Below are 19,693 nucleotides of genomic sequence, written 5' to 3'. Positions count from 1 at the left end.
TTACTTTATGTCAGTCTACCAAAGTCACCAAATGTATCCTGCTATCAATGTGAAAAAATAGCCTTAAAAAAATTGTTGTCTTAGTTTGGCTTTCTATTGCTGTGAAGAGACATTATGACCACAGCAACTCTTATAAAAGAAAACATTTAATTGGGTGAGGATGGAGAAGGAGAGAGGGGGGAGGGGAGGGAGAAAGAGGGAGAGGGAGAGAGAGAGTGAGAGGGAGGGAGAGAGAGGGAGAGGGAGGGGGAGGGGGAGGGGAAGAAGGAGAGAAGGAGAGAGAGAGAACTCTGGAGATGGATGTTGATGTAGAGATCCAAGTTTGAAAGATTTGGCTTCCAAAAGGCTGTGCCTTTCTCAGATCTCTGATAGGAAAAACAAAACAAAACCAAACCAGAAAAACCAAAAATGTGTACCAAGAAGGGTGAGTGGGTGGGTAGGGGAGTGGGGGTGGGTGGCTATGGGGGACTTTTGGTATAGCATTGGAAATGTAAATGAGCTAAATACCTAATAAAAAATGGAAAAGAAAAAAAAAAGAAAATCTAGCACACATGATGAAAGGAAGCAAGAGACAAGTTATTATATTTTTCAGTAAATTTTCTCAAGGGATTTGTTCTACATTTAAAGAAAAGCAAACAAAGCAAACAATAGCAACAAATCCGAGACTGGGCTGGAGAGATGGCTCAACAGTTAAGAGTGTTTGCTGCTCTTATAGAGAACTCTAGACAGTTCAGGACTATTTGCAACCCAACTTCAAGGATTCCTGATGCCCTTCTTTGGTGTTCAAAAGCACTGTGCAACATTGTGAGTGTATTTTGGTACAAATACCAGTGAGAGACAAGCATTGAGACTGTCGGTCCGACATAGAAAGTGAACAAAGCATAAAAAAGCAAGATTTGGTTTCTCTCTTTGAATTGGTTTGCTGATAGTGCTGAAGGAAGCTCTTAATTTTTCACAGATTGGTCAGTTTGTTTGATGGTTTGTTTTGTTGATGTTGTTGTTTCTTTTTTCTTTCACCTTAGGTTGTAGATAAAGCCAGTCTGTGTGAATACAGTAGAAAACAAATGAAAAGGATAACCTGGATATTAATGTATGTCTTAAACAATAAAGTGCTATCATTCTCTGCTCTAAAAAAAAAAATGTGTACCAAGATTGGAAATAATTAATTGCTCTAAAACTTTAGGAGTGAGGCTGGTGTGAAGCTGTAAATCCCATGGTTTCTGACATCCATCTTTCTCTCTCCCTCCTCTGCCATCCCTCCTCTGCCCTCCCTCCCCCTCCCCCTCTCCTTTCCTTCAGCCTCTTCCTTTTCCCCGTTTTTTTGGGGTACTGTGGGTTGAACCTAGGGCTTGCACAGGCACAATTTCTGTGAGGTGATGAGCTAAGGCTTCCCTGTGCTGTGCACCCTAAAGTGTATTTACATTGTTGTTTCTAAGTGAGCTGGGCTTGAGGTTGACCAAGGATGTCTTCCTGTGATCTTAAACATCTGAAATGATGACTTTGTACGATTTTCCTTTTTACTTTCAATTTTTATGAATTAAAATCGTTTTCAGGACAGCTGCCATGTATCATGGCCGAGGAAAACACTATGATGAGCAAGTATGTGTTGGAGAGACAGGAGAGAAAAGGAAGCAGAGTGGTTTGAGCTTTATAAAAAGAGGAGGAACTGGAGACTGGAGGATGGAGAGGAACAGCGGATGTGAGTAGCCTGCACTGCCACCTGAGGCCATGGTGAAATCCTGCCCTGGGCTGCTGCTGAGGGCCATGTCTGGGTGTGTTGCCCTGCAGCAGCACGGTCTGTGTTGATGTCTGTGGCTCAGGTTACCAGAGGCAACACGGACATCCCTGGTCTGAGCTGTTGTCTGGGGCCATGTTGATATCCAAGGGCTGAGCAGAACTGAGCCCACCCCTCGCCTGGGCAGCACAGGAGAGCTGGTCCTGAGGGTGTGAACATGTAAGAGCTGGCTGGGTGCAGAAGAGATGCTCCCCTCCCCTCCCTGGCCCTGCCTTTTGCTGCCTTTGGAAGGTGGGAGAGTTGGCCCTGCTGCTTGCTGGCTACAGCACTGGGGAGAGTGGACCAGCACTTGCCTGGACGGCACAGTAGAACTAAACCTGGTAGTGTAGGGTTGGGTGGTGTGGGCCAGGGTGAGCTGGCCCTGCCCCTCACCAGGGCAGTGCTGGAGAGCTAGCTGGCCCTGGTGACATGAGTGCCAGAGAGCTAGCCCCAATGGCCTGAGCATAGGTGAGCCAGTCCTGACCCTTGCAGGCTGCTGCAGGCAGGAGAACTGGCTTTGCCCCTCACCTGGGCAAAGCAGGAGAGCTGGCATTGGTGGCTGGGGCACAGGAAAGCTGGTGGGCTGACCAACTCAGCCATCACTCATGCTCAGGTCCAGGGCTTTGGTTTTGCACATCCCAACATATCCCCATCTCTGAACTGCTGGAGCATGTGACCAGCCGTCCTGCAGAACCAAAGCTGCAGGATTTTCATGACACAGGGCAGCAACAGGATATCTGAGAAGAGTCCTGGTGGAGATCCAGTATGGATGGTGTTGCAGAAGCCAGAGGCCTCCAACCAGACCCATGACTCATTGCAATGAACGTTTGCAAGGTAAAGCTGATGTGTTAGAATGGTGGTTCGAGTCTAAACAGCACACTAGGCCAAGGCAGTTCCAGGTGGGAGAGGTTTTATTGGAAGAGAGAGACAAGGTAGTGGCAGAAAGCGAAGATGGGGAGAGAGAGTGAGGAAGGGGCTTTCTCCTTATTTATATGGAAAATGACTTAACACAGGTAAAGGTGGGAGGTGAGCCAAGTGGATGCTGGGAATATGGTGCCTGTTGTCTTGGCAACTGATCTGCAGGTTGCAGGTTGTGCTGTCACCTATGTGATGTCATAGGTTTGGGATGTCCTGATGCCAACAAAAGCTGTCTGAATAAAAGGGCATAGCACACTACAGCTTCCACCATGAGATCTTCGTTGTTGTTTTGTTTGTTTCTTTAGTTTAGGGTTTTTGCTTTCTTTTCTTTTGGCCAGAGATTGCGAGGGCAGATATGAAGGGGCAGGGAGAAGAGTGGGGTTGGGGTGCATGGTGTGGAATTCACAGAGAATCAATAGAAAGTTTAAAAAACACAGTTTTCATTGCACCCCTATAGTTTTTATTCTGTATCTACTAAGATTGTACCGAGCTACAACAAGAAAGAAACTGACAGTCAGGTGTCATGGGGTAGAGTCTCTCCCCCACACCTGTCTTTCTGCTCTGTCACCTTTAGATGCACGCTTTCATCCACATCCTTGTAACTTTCGTGTGACAGATGGCTGCTGCCCACCAAGGCTCCAGCTCACATTAAGGGAAGAGACAAGAAAAGCAGCTTTCTTAGAAATCTGTCTTAGCAGAATGGTGTTGGCTTGCTGACCATGACCCTCCCCCACCCCCACCTCAATGCAAAAGACTCTGTGATGGGGAAAGCTGAGACAAGGGATGTCTCGATCTGACTTGTTTGTTGACTGTATGAAGCATTATTGGACCAGCCATGACACTCATGAGCATGTCACTCATGGCTGCTTCTGCTAGGACAGCAGGACTGAGCACCAGGGACGTGTGCACCCTATTCACTGTGTAGGATCTTTACAGAAAAACCTTGCAAATCCTTCAGCTAAGGGAGAAAGAAGGGCAAAGCAAAGATATTGGAAAACCACAAGGGAAAACTGTAAGAGAAAAATCGGATACAGTGCAGGCCTGTAATCCCTGAAGAAGAGGCCCTCCTCTGAGGAAGGCAAACTGATTAAATATCCACACTCCACAGTGAAAAGGGCAGAAGTTGGAAAAGCAAAGAAAAGCTAATGCCTTCCTGAAAGGTTCCAGGCCCTGCTGACAACCACCCGGAAGCTAGAAGGTCAGTGGTTTCCTCTTCTACTCCTTTTGTATTCCCCTATTGTTCTGTGCAATGGGGACAGACTGTAATCTCCTCTGGTTTCTCACATCCCTCCAGGGTTCTTCAGGAGGAGAGTCAGAGGCTGGGCTGCTGAAGAAAGCAGGCCTCCCTCCCTTGCCTTGCAAGTGAAACCAAGAGGAAATAGTTCTCAATGTGTCCTAGCAAGTGTGTTGTGGTGGCTGACCAGATGGCAGTGGCCTGGGGATGTGTACTACAATTTTTTTTGTCACAGGGGCTGCTACTATTCTAGGCTAGGTCCTCTGGAAGGGTCTGGGTCTTGACTTTGACCATGAAAGATGAGCCTTACCACCCTGACAAATGAATGCTGGTGACCACGCTTGACTTGAAGCAAAAGAAATCCATGTCTCAGGCAAACATGTTGTAATACTCTCCTGCTAGCCTCTTGACCCAGTTATATGGCATGATGCAAGAAAAGGACAAGCAGCCTTCGGCCACCAAGGAGCAGGACCCTTCCCCTTCTGTGGCTTCATAATTTACATTTCAGATGTTTGAGGTCATAGTTTTAGACTGGGGCTAACTTGGGAGACTGAGGGAAGAGGATATTAACCTTGGGTATAAAATAAAACTTTCTAAAACCAGGTTAATGTGGGGCTGGAGAGATGGCTCAGTGGTTAAGGACATTTGTTGCTCTTCCAGAGGACCCAAGTTCCATTCCCAGCATCCATATCAGACAGATTACAACTATCTGTAACTCCAGCTTAGGGGACCCAATACCTTTGGCCTACACAGGTATCTTCTCCCTCTCCTCTCCTCTCCTCTCCTCTCCTCTCCTCTCCTCTCCTCTCCTCTCCTCTCCTCTCCTCTCCTCTCCTCTCCTCTCCTCTCCTCTCCCTGTGTGTGTGTGTGTGTGTGTGTGTGTGTGTGTGTGTGAGAGAGAGAGAGAGAGAGAGAAAGAGAGAGGAGAGAACAAATGAAGCATAATAAAAAGTTGAGACCAACCATTGACTCATAGCTACAGGGAATCCGACTCCCTTGTGCCTGCCGAGGTGTGATTTCAAAAGTAAATCTTATAAAGGAATGTCTGGGAGCCTCATCCAAAGTCTGAATTGTGCGCTTCTGTGGAAGCATGAGTCACTGTCGCTGAGGTGGCTGATACTGACTGACAGTTCAATCTCGGGCTCTTGGTTACCTGGGAGACAAGCTTGTGGACTCCTGTAGGAGGGAGTGTTGACATTGGGTTAACTCAGGTGGGATAGCCCACCCTAAGTGTAAGTGACCTCATTCCCTCGCTGGGGTCCGGGGATGAATAAAGAAGATGAAGTAAGTGGACCACCAGCCAGCATCCCTCTCTGCTTCCTGAGTTCAGACACACTGGCCAGCTGCCTAACACTCCTGCCGTGGTAACTTCCCCGCCATGATAGAACCAGGATCCAAAGGAAAGACTTCCTTAAGGGTTTGTTGAGAAAAGCAGTTGATGTGGTTTTTGAGTGGGAGAGAAGTAGCCCCACAGGGAAGGAAGTGGTGTGGCAACTGTACACGTAGCAGTTAGCAGAGAACTTGAACTTTGTGCAATGGCTGCTGCCAGCGTCTCTACTCTTCTCTAATTTATACTTATCAAAGTCTCCTTCAGAGGCAACCCAACCCCAAACTTCCCCATTACCCTGGCTTGGATTTATCCAGCCTTCTGCCTCTATATGGAAACAGTACACCTGTGTGCGTGCATGCATGCACTCGATCACACACACACACACACACACACACACACACACACACACACACACACACACACACACACCACTGTTGTGATAACTGCCATTGCCTTTTCCCACCTGCCAGACTTCAAGAGAATCTGTGAAAGCACCATACCCCCAGTACAATTCTTGGCACATCACAGATACTGAATCCAGTTGTGCATTTAACCCCAAATTCTCTTTGCAGGTAGCTGTGGTCCTTGCCTGGGGCAGAGACTGAACCAAGATAGCAAGGACAGTAAGGCAGGGCTGAGTGGCTGTTGTTACTTTTAAATCTCTCTGCATGTGTGAGCACATGTGTGTGCATGTGTACCACATACACATGTGTGGAGGTCAGAAAACAACCTGGAGGAGACAGTGCTCTCCTTCCACCCCTGGCTCCAGGCATTAAACGCAAGTCATTCGGCTTATTCTACAAGTGCTTTTGTACGCTAAGCCCTCCTGCCATCTCCCGGCTGGGTTTTGAGGGCAAAGGAGGCGATAGTGGGATGAAACATGACAGGGAGCACTCTGGGAAGAGAAAGCATCACCGTTTGTAAACACACTAAGGAGTGCCAATGTGATGCCTCCAAGGACTCTGCCATGGAGGAGCAAAAGCTGGGAGAGGACAGCCTGAGCCAGACTGTGGCGAATCCTCTGAGCTACTGGGAAGGCTCCATCCTCCAGAAGAGGATAGCTGAAGGAGAGAGAGAGAGAGAGAGAGAGAGAGAGAGAGAGAGAGAGAGAGAGAGAGAGAGAGAGAGGGAGAGAGAGAGCGCAGTATGGTAGTATGTGAATTTCAGTATGTGTGCTTTGTCTGCAGGGTGGGCTGTGGCTGGATGGAGCAGGGGAGCCGGGTGGTTCTGATGCAGTACAGAGATCAAAGGCCGAGTGTGGAATGGAGCAGTTAGGTTAGCATAGCCAAGCCTTAGGATTGCCGTCCCTGGACACTATTAACAGCATCCAAGGAGATGCTCTAGGTAACATGGCTTGAGGAATTAGGGAGAAAGTGTTGGTTTTCATCAAGATCGAGCCTTCCAAACCAGCTGTGGTGGCTCACGCCTGTACTCCCAGCACCCACGAGATGGCCACGGAAGGATCAGGAGTTTGAGGTTACCCTCTATGCATATGAAGTTCAGGGCCACCTTTTTCCTTCATCCGTTCTGCATCTCCACGCGTAGAGTTTGGCTCTTGTCTTACTCTGAGCCCAGCAGCTTCTCTGCCTTCCTCCCACTGCGGGCTGATCTTGTTCTGCTCACAAATTCTCTTCTTCATTATCCACTTGTTCTGCTTGCTATTTCTCTTTTTCTTGGTCTTCATTATCCACTGTCTCTTCTTAGGGCTTTCGGGACCCTTTAGTTCTCTGTAGCACTCCTGTTTCCGTTCATTCTGTTATAACTTTAGTAGTTTTTACATTTTAAGAGATTTTTTTCCTCAACTTTTAAATCCTCTTATACGCTCTGGTTGACTTTGTGCTCATTATAAAGCCTAGACTGATTGAGAATCCTTCTGCCTCAGTGTCTCAAGTGCTGGGAAACATATATGTGTGTGTGCAAGGTTCCTTGCAGCCTGGTTGTGCCATACTCCTGCCTGAGATCATCCTACCATTCTGGTCCTTATCTGGTCAAACACTCAGAATTCACGCCTAGGAATCTTCAACCACACTCATCGTTCATTGTCTTTGTTAACTTTTCAGTTGCTGTGATGAATCACATGTCCAAGGTAACTTACAAAAAAAGGTGCTTTGAGCTTACAGTTTCAGAGGACTAAGAGCCCGTCATGGCCTGGCTGTAAGCAGCAGGCGTGTTAGCTGGAGCATCTCCAGTGACACACTTTGTGCAATAAGGCCACACCTACTCCAACAAGGCCACACCTCCTAATAGTACCAGTCCTGATACTATGGGGGCCATTGTCATTCTAATCATCACACTCACCCTTCTTCCTCCTGCCTCCCTCTTTCTTAGGACCAGCTCCTTGCATCTACCTGTCCTCAGCTGTAACACTGGCATCTTAGCAAATGTTTTAATAAAGGTCTTGCTGAATCCAAATTCCGTCATGTATAAGGTTTTCTCTATCTTAAAAAACCCATCACAGGGCTGGAGAGATGTCTCAGCAGTTAATTAGAGCACTGACTGCTCTTCCAGAGGTCCTCAGTTCAATCCCCAACAACCACATGGTGTCTCACAACCATCTGTAATGGGATCTGATGCCCTCCTCTGGTGTGTCTGAAGACAGCTACAGTGTACTCATATAAATAAAAATAAACAAAACTTTAGAAAATGCCCATCATATTCCTTTTTTATATTTTAAGATTGATTTTAGTTTTTATTTGAATATATATACCTGTTCACATGCATGCATATGTGCCAGTGTGTGTACACATGCGTTTGCACAGGAGTGTGCATACCCACAGAGGTCAGAAGAGGGCACTAGACTCTCTAGAACTAGAGTTGCAGCTACTGTGAATGGCCTGACATGGGTGGCTGGGAACAGAACTCTGGTCTTCTGCTCTGCATGAGAAGAACTTGCTCCTAATTGATGACCATCTCTCCAGCCTCCTCATCTCACTGTTATTGAAACCTTTTCATCTTAGATCTGACTCACCCATGATTGTATGATGCATGAACATACAAAGTGGATAATGCTTTCTTTTAACTTACCAAACAAGTTAATGTCTAGCTTCTTTGTACATATTTACTAGGATGGCCAATGGAGGTTACCTATTTTTATGATAAGAACAGAGAGCATGAAACCTACCCTCCTAGCCCACTTGGTGCATAGTACAACCACACAAATGGCCAGCACGACACTGAGAGGCAGGACAAGAGGTCACTCTGAAGTCACTTCTTTGCAGTGTCCTGCTTCACATCTGCACACAGTAGGTTTTCTGGAGACCGTATCTGGCCTTGAGTCATGGAGGAGGCTGCTGCCACCTCTGTGCATTCCTCCCTTCATCTGCCAGGCAGAACAGCAATGCACCCCAGTGTCCAGCACAGGAAGGCTGGCATGTGAGGAACCAACGGCCCTAGCTGAACTGTCTGTGAGGGAAGTGGCAGTTGTTCAGTGTCATGGGTTGTGAGATCAGAGACACAGACAGACTGTACTCTTCTGAGGTATAGTTGGGGCAGGAGGAGACGGGATGGGGGAAGCTGCTTTCCTTTGGAACAGCAAGGGTGGGAAAGACACAGGAGTCCTTCTTCACCTTCAGGGCTAGAGGCTAGAAGAGCAGGGCCGCTCTGCCTGACTTACTATTGCTTTCTGTTTTCATAATCACCATCAGTGCTGCTATTGTTGGGGGTTTGTTCATGCTTTGAGACAGGATCTTGCTATGTATCCCTAGCTGGCCTCGTACATACCGTATCTCCTTGAGCAACCTCAAACTTGAGGCAATTCTCCTGCTTCAGCCTCCTGAGTGCTGGGATTATAGACATGAATGCCACTTCCTTATGCTTTTTTCAAGTATGTCTGCTTTGAATTAAGTTTGGTGGTACCCTGGCTGTCTTTTTCTGCACACATTCTTTGTGATGGCACCGCTCAGGTCCTCTCTCGGAAGTCATCACTGCTCCCACTGCAATTAAAGGGCAGTTTGAAAAGGAGCTCAGCACTTCAGATGGGAGGAGAGGAAGGCAACCTCTCTGAGATAACACAGCACCTTTGGGCTAATGCCTTCTGGCAGCATTGATCTGCCCTGGTCACAAAAGGCAAGATCTGGTACAGGAAGCCATGGAAGGGATTGCTAAGGAGAAGCTGTGACGGGAGCTGTGATCTCTCTCAGAGGGACATAGCCAAGCCATAACCACTGAGGTGCAAGGGATCCTGGGAAAGTTATTGCCTGACCTCACTTTTGCCCCATTCACTCACTTCCCATCAGTCCTCTCCACTTACAGTGCCAAACAGGAACCCATATCCAAGAAGACTATGAATGCTGTCCATTCAAGTTAGCATCCTGCACACAGGGTAGGCGAGGAGGGCAGAAATGGAGGGGCCAGCAGAAGAAAACGGGCACAGCAGAGGTGTCCAGCTAGCAGCTCCCTTGCAAGGTTAAAACAGCAGAAGATGAGAGTGCTGGAACCCTGCGTGACAGCCAGGTGTTGTTACAAGTTGGGGGTCTTATACAGCCTTTTAAAAAAGCAGTGTGGCCACTCAAAGAGCTCTAAAACTGGCACAACATTAGTAAGCTTGATAAATCAACATCAAGACTCTCCACCAAATCCCTATTTTTAAAGACAAATATTTGACAAGGATTGTAGCTTCTAAAAGTGGGGAGTTAGTTAAAGCCATGATAGGACATTAAAAAGCAAGGTCCAAATTAGACAGCTGTTCACCATGGTGAGCGTGTACCTAATGAGCACCTGCCATATGGCTGTCCTGAACTGAGGTGAACTGTAGGCAAGCAATAGATGCAGGACTTCTGAAAACATAGCACCAGGGACTAAAGATGTAGTTCAGTGCATAGAGTGTTTTCTCAGCATGTGTGAGGCCCTGGGTTCCATCCCCAGACTGTTAATCAAATATAGTTGTGCATGCCTGTGATCCCAGCATTTAGGAGGTAGAAGCAGCTACGTAGTGAGGTGGAGGATAGCCTGGGCTGGGTAAGATCCTGTCTCAAAAACAAACAGGAAAGGTAGAATGTGAATTTGTTTTAAGTACCCCCATTAATTATTAATTAATTATTACATTAATACATGTAATCATGTATTGATTACATGATGAAATGATAATGCTTCAGATATGTGAGTTAAACAAAATATATTGCTAAAATCAATTTGACCTGATTTTTGTTATTTTATAAGTAAAGTTATTGAAAAAATTGAAGTCAATACATATTTGTAGTATGTATCTGTAAGATGAAGTGATTGTTTCTTAAAAGGTTTTTTAAAATGATGTGCACATGTGTAAGCCTATGTGAAGAACTGGAGTTATAGGCAGTTGTGAGCCACCATATGGGTGCTGCAATCTGAACTCAGGCCCTCAGAAGAGCAGTCAGCTCCCTAAACTACTGAGCCATCTCTTCAGCTCAGACAGAGCAATTGTAAAAGAAAAAAAAATCCACATAATGGGGAAGAACGTTTTTCCAAACAATATCAAATAGCAGGATGTTTTAATGATTTAATACTCTACCTAAATCAGCACACAGGGCAAAGTGACGTCATGGGTCTCCTGGTGAGAATCCGCAGACCACAGCTTCACTCAGGAAGTGCTCTGTCCCAAATATATGGCCTGGGTCCAATCATGGGGAAACATCAGACCATTAAAATTGAGATACACTGTAAAAAACAATAGCCTGTGCCCTTCAAATGATCAATATCAAGAGACAAAGATCTATGAGAGAGGGCTATACCAACACAAAAATTCTCATCTAAAAGGGAGTAAGAGATAGTTTATTCTGGAGCCATTATAAGAGGCCATGGCCCAGGGAACACAGATTTAGGTTACCCCAAATTCCATGTCCCATCATGGAAGCAGTTTCACGAAGTTTTTCTAGTTTTACAAAACAAAGAAAGCCATAAATCAAAGCAAATTTAAAGTATGTTGGTGGGTACACCAGAGAGGAAGAAACATCAAGATGGGAGAAGCCTTTCTCTAGGCCCAAGATGCTCTCTGCTGACTTCTTGGATTGGGGGAAGCTGGTGTTCTGCTAACTTAAGTGTCTAAAATGTTTTTATTTATTATATAAATAAATAAATTACATATATATATATATATATATATATATATATATATATATATATATATAAAAAACATGAGGAGTTAGTTAAGATTCAGAGTTGGGAGGGAAATGGCTGTTCCAGAAGCTAAAAGTAGCCCAAGATAAAGTAATCAATTAACCTCTGAACCTACAAAATTCGTCTCTTCATAGTAGTAAAATTCCAATCTGTCCATCAGTCTCTATAGATACCGACGCCTTCCAGGAGCTTTTGTTCAGTCAAACAGTTTCTTTGCAGGAATTTTTATTCACTGTTGTAAATTAAGAATTCAAAGAAATTTAACAACCAAACGCCACATTCTTTTTAACGCTTAAAGGATCTCATTGGGAAAACTGACAAAAATCTATGAATGCTGTCCATTCAAGTTAGCATACTGCACACAGCGCAGGTGAGGAGGGCAGAAGCGGAGGGGCCAGCAGAAGAAAACGGGCACAGTACACAATATACAGTACACAATAGTTCTTTTCTCCCATAGTTCAATTTCCTTGCTTTAATGATTGTGTTCTGGCTATGTGAGAAAGTGCCCTTGTCCATAGGAAGTGCACACCAGGGCTGGGGAGATCGTTCAGTCAGAAAAGTGTGAGGACCTCAGTTGAGAGTCCAACCCCAAATTGAGGAGTAGTAGCCCTGGTTGTAATAGCAAGGTGGGAGAGAGACAGGCAGGTCCCTGGAAGCTTCCAAGCTAGATAAGCTGCCTCTCTGGTAAAGTTCCAGGCCATGAGAGACTCTCTCAAACCAAACCTCTGAACAAACTACCCTGAGAATCTTTACCAAGGTTTCCCTCTGACCTGCACATGAGTGCTGTGCATTCATGAACTGGCACACACGCGCGCGCACACACACACACACACACACACACACACACACACACACACACACACACGCACATATGCACACACGTACATGCACACACACACAGGAGGGGATGGTGAGAGAGTGCATACTGAGAGATTCGAAGGTAAACATGTCTGCTGTTTCTTCTCTAATGGTTCAGCAAAAGTCACTGCAAGCACGGCAGTGTTTGTGTTTACAGAAAGAGAGAAAGCAAGTGAGAATCCATTAAGCTCTTTTTGCATCTTCTCTATACATTTATAATGTATGAGAACAAACATAAGTAAAGTTCTATGAAGAATGTAATTGTTTGGAAACCTGGGAGAGACAGGACTATACAAAGGCACTAGAAAGGCTTTGTTCCAAACAGCGGCATCCTCAGGTCTAAGCAAAGGGAACCTGTACTTTTCCACTTTTGCCGGCTCTGCTCCTTGCCACACAGGGTGAGGAAGCTGCACAGCCAAACAGATATGCTACACGCCCCGTTCTAGAACTCAAGCCCCAGAACCTTGGATTTCCCTGCACAAAATTCTACTCACTTCTATGCTTGTCTGTGTCTGAGCCCCTTAAGAGTCCAGGACCCCCCCCCCCCAGTATGTTCACCCCTAGACTGAAGGACAGATGTTTAAAGAGGACATAAAGGCCGGGGTGTCTGTGTGACTCTGAAGGACTCTGCTACCCTTGCAGCACAGGACAGAGGCAGGCAGGAGATGAGACAGCACTGTTTACAGGCTGCAGGGGGCCAGAACTCCTGTTCCCTGTACAGGGTCATGCCTGACCTTGTGGGTCACTGGATTTGAGTGAGGTGTGTTTCACTAGAGCAGGGCTCAGGGATATGTATATGCAGTTTGTCACCCAAGATCTTCTTCCCAAGAATTTAGACGTCTCACTACAGGACGTGAAGAGATAGAAGCCAAGAGAAGCTGCCCACACAATCCAGTACTAACCTGAGCCCTGTGGTGACTCGGGGAAGAACCTGGACTGCCCAGATAGGGTGGGGCTGAGATAGCCCAGGCCCCCTGGGAAAACAAACACTTTCTAAGAAAAGCTCTCCCAGGGGATCATGGGTCAGCACTGTGAACAGAGCGCTTTCTGTCTGGCAGGGATCTAATCTCCCCACAATTGGGAGTGTCACCTAGAAAACACTTTTGAGATTCAAGTCTCACCTGCTTCCACAGAACACACTGGAGGCAGGAATAGGGAGTGGGAGCTAGGCTCCTAGGGTAAGACCCAGGGCTGGGAGCCCAGGCTGAAACCACGCTGGCCTCTTGGATCTCGTTCATTTAGAATACTGAGACCTCAATGGATTTCCAGGATTCTGGGGAGATTTTCCTCTCTCTCCCTCTCCCCCCCTCTCCCTCTGTCTCTCTCTTTCTCGTTAAATCTTATTTGAGTGTGTGTGTGTGTGTGTGTGTGTGTGTGTGTGTGTGTGTAGTGTGTATACACATGCACATGGCATGACATGGATGTGGAGGTCAGGAGACAGCTTTCAGGAGTTGGTTCTTTTCTACCACGTAGATCCCAGGGACTGAACACAGACCATTGGGCTTCACAGAAAGTTACTGTGCCCACTGGGCTTTCTCTCCAGTCTGTCTTTCTTTTCCTCTAGGTAGGATCTCACTGTGTATTCCATGCTGGACCTGATCCCAAGATCCTTAGCCTCCAAGGTGCTGTGGCTGAGATTTTTTTTTTAAGTGGAAAAAAGATGTCCTTTTAGGAGTATTTATTTTATTTTATGTCTATGAGTGTCCTGCATCATGTTTAAGCCTGGGACTAATAAAGGTCTGAAGAGGAAGTCAGGTCCACTGGAATTTGAGTTATGGATGGTTGTGACCCACCATCCTGGTGCTGGGAGCAGAACGCAGGCCCTTTGCAAGAACAGCCAGTGCTCTTAACCACTGAGCCATTTCTTCACTCTCGTAGCTGAGATGTCTAGTTCTTTGCATAGCTGGCTTCTCTCTTTAATTGTATGAGTGTTTTGTCTGCATTTATGTTTGTGTGCCACATGTGTGCCACATGTGTGCAGTAGTCTCAGAGACCAGAAGGCGTCAGATCCCCTGAAACTGGAGTTGCAGATGGTTGTGAGCTGTTGTGTGAGAGCTGGGAATCAAACCTGGGTCCTCTGAAAGATCAACCAGTACTCTTAACCACTGAGCCATCTCTCCAGCCCCAGCTGACTTCTTTCTCATCTTAGGTTTCAGCTCCAAGACTCCTCTCGATGCCCACTTCAGCCTGCCAGGGAACCCCATACCTAACAGCCTCTGCCCTCCTCAAGCACACCGTATCCTACAGTTCTCCATACTTCTGGGTTATAGTCTTCATGCCCTTTAGTTATCTTTAGTGCCTCTCTCTTTAGAACATAGCTTTATCAAAGCAGATAATTTTAATCGAGTTATTTACTACCGCAGCCTCGGCCCATGACTGACATAGTCGATATCTATAAGTAATAGATAACCAGTATTTATTAAAGGAATTAAGTTGCACCTATCACCCAGCCCTTCCAAGCTTAGCTCAAAAACTTTTCTCTGCAGGATACTTAACAGCTGATAACCTTGCAGTACCGTGGGACATGGCCCCTAACAGCCCCAAGCAAACCAGACATTAACAGGAAATATATTCTTATTCTGAAAAGTTGATGGTTGCATAATTTTTAAGACATTTAAAAATTTCATTTACTATTATGAGTGTCTGTGTCCGTGCATGGTGGGAGGGCATCTGTGTGCTATGACAGGTGTGTGGAGATCAGAGGATGACTGTGTAGAGTCAGCTCTGCCCTTCCACCTTTATGTGGGTTCTGAGACGCATGTTGTCAGGCTTGGGCAGCGAGTACCTTTACCCACTGAGACTAGCCTTGGAAGTTTAGCTTTTGATTGCTGAGTAGCAAGTCACCAGAGTGTAGCCCCTTAGAACCTCAGTTTACCACCCCGGTTTTTGTAGGTCAGGAGTCCGGTGACTTATAGCCGGGTCTGCTCAGGGTCACATAGGGATGAAAGAAGAATCTGGCAGTCGTGTCTTCATCTGGAAGCTTGAATGGGAAGGATGTGTCCCCAAGCTCTCCTGGTTGGTGACAGAATCTGGGTCTTTAGTAGTGTGAGATGGTGTCCCTGGTGTCTTGCTGGCTGTTGACTGGTAACCAGAGCCTGCTCTCAGGACCTTGCCCTGTCACCTACTCCACCCCAGCAGGAGACAACTTTCTGAACACTGAATCCTTTTCCAACTTGGGTTTCTCTCATAAGTCCATTCTCTCCATGTGCCGTGTGGGTTTCTGGGACCCAACTCAGGTCATTAGTGTTGGCAGCAAGCACACTTGCCCACTGAGCCCTCTCACCAGCCCTCTCTATGAATGATTCCTCCTTTATGATTTGTCCAGACTTCCCAGATAGTCTCCCAGTCCTCCAAGCCCCCAGCTTCTCCCCTCCATTCTGTTGTGACTGGCAGTATTGGTAACTGTTTTGTCCTCCTGAAAAGAGGAAAACCCTTTGGTCCTGAGCAGTCAGCCCTGATGAGGGAGAGAGCTGGTAGCAAAAGACACACTTCCAGTGCTAGGAAACTTGGGGTGTCAGGGGTATGGGCAAATCAGGAAGCCCTGGGGTTCCCTTCAGCAATGGACAGTCCACTCCACTTCACCTGACTAGAGACATTCCCTTCTATCGAGCCTCCCTCCCCTGCCCTCTTCTCCTTCCCACCTACAGTTGTTCCATCTGCCATCCCAGCAGGCATCTAGCCTAGCACGGAATCCAGTCACCATCTTATTTATTTGTTTGCTTAGACAGGGTCTTGCAATGTATTCTGTGTTGGTCTCAGGATCTCAGTCCTCCTGTCTCACCTTCCCAAGTGTTGAGGTGCCTGGCCAGGGACCCTCTTCTGAGGGGGCTCTCACAGAACAGAGAGACATCATGTGACCCACACTTCCCCAGGCACAGAGTGAAGTGCTTTGTAACAGGAGGGAAGGTGGGAAGGAAAGCCTTGCCTGGGACTCCATTGGTTCTGCCAGGCCAATGATTTGCACAGTCACGGCATAGGAGAGGGCTATCGGGAGAAGGAACAGGGGCTGTGCACAGATGTGGCTCTCCATCTGGGTGCACAGCACGATTGTCCTGCTACTGCTGTGGACTAGGGACATGGGAATGCTGGGTAAGCAATATTTAGAATGTTTAAGTCTCTCTCTCTTTTTTAAAAAAGGTTTTTTGTTTTGGTTTGGTTTGGTTTGGTTTTTTTCTTTTTTGAGATAGAGCTGGCTGCTATTGAACTCACAGAGATCCACTTATCTCTGCCTCCTAAGTGCTACGATTAAAGATGTGCACCACCACACCAGGATTAAACTTTTAAAATTTGTATGTATATGGGCGTTTTGCTGGCACGTGTATCTGTGTGCCATATGGCTGGTACGCACAGAGGCCAGAAGAGGGTGTCCCTGGAACCGGAGTTACAGATAATTGTGAACCACCATGGGTTCCCTGGGAACTGAGGTGTGTTTCCTGGAAGCGGCAAGTGTTCCTAACCATGGAGGCATCTCTGAGTTTTTACAAACCATAGAAGAATTGGTGAGGAGGGAGGGAGGGACAGAGATACACACACACAGAGAGAGAGAGAGAGAGAGACAGAGAGAGAGACAGAGAGACAGAGAGACAGAGAGACAGAGACAGAGAGACAGGGAGAGACAGAGAAAGACACACACAAAGAGAGACAGAGAGAGTCAGAGAAAGAGATACACGCATACACACAGAGAAGAATGCAGCCAGAGAGTCTTGAAAAGTGGGTCAGGCAAGGACCCAGGCTGACTAGGAGGCAGCCAGGCGTCTCTTCAATGCCAAGATAAAATCAAGGCGTTTGTCCTGCCCAGGCCTGAGACCAACTCAAGGTCTGGGTCCCAGAATTGTTTTCCAAACCGTGTGATCTTTAAGCATATCTTTCAGTTGAGGGTCTGCCCTATCCCATGCATGTTCACTGAGATGGAGTCTGTCAAGGTAAGACTCTCCAGGGTCTTAGCACTTGTTAATCTTTCAAGCACTCTGGATCCCACCAGTGACACGGATGCCCTGAAATGACTCAGAAGTAGAAAGGACAACTCCCTCTCAGTGAGTGACCCAAGAGCAGGTACAGGAGTCTATGGAGCAATACAAGGCCTGGATTGCTTGGAATTAGCAACAGGTTTCAAATATGGAGAGTGCCTCCACAGGGTGACTACCTGCATGTGCCCTGACCTGAATAGTACAGTCTGTAATTAGCCAGGTTGTCTTGGAATTAACAAATGAACTAATCAAGTTATATGAGGATAGTCATAAAACAAAATAAAACAAAAATGCTGAGCTTGCAAATTCTTTCACTCCATCCTGTAGCTTTTATTCCTATTAATACCTGTCCTGGGCACCGTGACTTGTCTTCCCCAATATCCAGACTCTTGTATGGGTAGTCAGGAGCTCCAGGTAGGAATAGGAAAGGAGGAGGAAGAGGAAAATGAGAGGAAAAGACCAGGTGTGATACTTCTGAGCAGATAATTGGAAAATTCTATAAACTGGGAGGATTAGTGGGGTGGGAAGTGGAAGGGGAAAAATGTCAGCAAAGAGCAATGAAAGAAGAAGAGCAAGAAAGAGCTGACCCTGGGCATTTTCTTTTCCTTGGTACTCTGCTCCTGAACAGAATCCAACATTGCCCCTGACAATGAGAGGAATAAGAGGGACAAAGCCTACAGGGCCCGAGGATGCTGAGATAACACCTGGAAAAACATCTGGCTCAGAGAAGGCCCAATACCTGGAGAACACCAAAACACCTGGCCCAATACATGGAGAAACAACTGGCCTAGAGAAGGCCCAACACCTAGAGAACACCAGAACATCTGACCCAATATCTGTAGAAACAACTGGCTTAGAGAAGGCCCAACACCTAGAGAACATCAGAACATCTGGCCCAACACCTGGAGAAACATCTGGCCCATAACAGGCTCAACACCTGGAGAACACCAGAACATCTGGCCCAGAGAAGGACCAACACCTGGAGAAACATCTGGCCCATAACAGGCTCAACACCTGGAGAAACAACTGGCCCAGAGAAGGCTATGTGGGTACTGCGGCAAGACCCACAGTCCTGGGTGAAGAGTGAGCTAACGGGTGCAGGGCTGCTGGGAGTGGGCATTGAGGGAGCCCTGAAGTCAGTGTAGGAAGTGTTCAGGGCCATGTTCTCCATAAGGAAGCAAGCTGCTTTCAGCTGCACTCAATTAGGGAGGAGCAAAGCTCTCTTCCCAGGGCCATAATGTGACTCCCAGCACAGAGCAACAGCCATAGAGTAGATTTTGAGCCAGGGGAGAGCTGGCAAGAAGCAGGCTCACAGGTGGAGCAGAATAGAGAAAGCACCATGCAGAGCTCTCTGTCTCTCCCCGTACCCTGCACCCCAACTTCCTCCTCAACTCCCTCTCCCAAGAACATGTTTCTCCTCTGTCATAGTTACTTTTCACTGTGGCCAAACATCCCACAAGAAGGGAGAGTTAATTTTGATTCATGCTCCAAGAGGATACAGTCCATCATGGTAGAAGGCAGAAGAGAGAAGCAAGTGGCCACGTCATATCCACAGTCAGGAGGCAGATAAAGGACACAAAGTGGGGCTAGGCTGTAAAACTCAAGGCCCACCTCAAGTGAGCCACTCTCTCCAACAAGGCTCTCCATTCTAAAGGTTCCACAGCCTTCCCAAACAGTACCACCAAGTTCATGAGTCTGTAAGGGACATTTTACACTCAAACCTCATCTTCCAAGCATCATAGAGAGTTGCCTCTGAGCACACATCCTCTCTTGTGTCACCATCCTGTAACAGTGTTAGTGGGTCTTCTGCCTCAAGTTTTGATCAGTTCTTCACTTTTGCTAGTCTGTCTCCCTGGTAATTTTTGAACCCTGGGATGAGACCTGGTTTGCTACAAGCCACTTCCAGGGTTCCCTGTGTTTTCTTCTATCTACAAATTTCTGAAATATGTGCAAAGAATTTTGTGTCTAGGGAGAAAAAGTCTCCTCAGACCTAAGTTTGCCCTGGAGATTATTCTAATTTATCCATTCTAGAACCAGAATTTTGCTTCTCCAACTCTGAGAGTGGTTACCCATTTAAGCATTTATCTTGAACAGTATGACGGACTGAAGACAAGACTAGAGATATCACAGAGACAAGCCCGTTGCTTTGAGAATGCCTAGGGCATATTTTCTAAGGAGGCTCATGCCTAGGACACACAAGGGGCTACAGTTCTTCACTCATTTCCAGTCAATGGGCTCGTGGCCTTGATGTCATATTAGAACACCTTTCAGTGAATTCTGGTGTGTCTTGGGAATCTAATGCTTGATTTCCTTTGAACTTTATTACCCCTTTACTGAGGTCTGAATCTGAAGAAGGCAGAGCATCTCTGGAGGAAGTGGGCCACTTGGGGTAGGCCTTGAGGAATTTTATAGACCAAGCCTACATCTTGTCCATTCTGTTTCCTTCTCCACCAAGATGTGAGGGGCTGTGGAGTCCCAGCTACACATCCCTGACACCACAGATCTCCATTTGCTGACATACT

Source organism: Mus musculus, chromosome 7 (genome assembly GCF_000001635.26).
Source record: "Mus musculus strain C57BL/6J chromosome 7, GRCm38.p6 C57BL/6J".
Taxonomy (NCBI): Eukaryota; Metazoa; Chordata; class Mammalia; order Rodentia; family Muridae; genus Mus; species Mus musculus.
Note: the sequence above shows the minus strand (reverse complement) of the source record.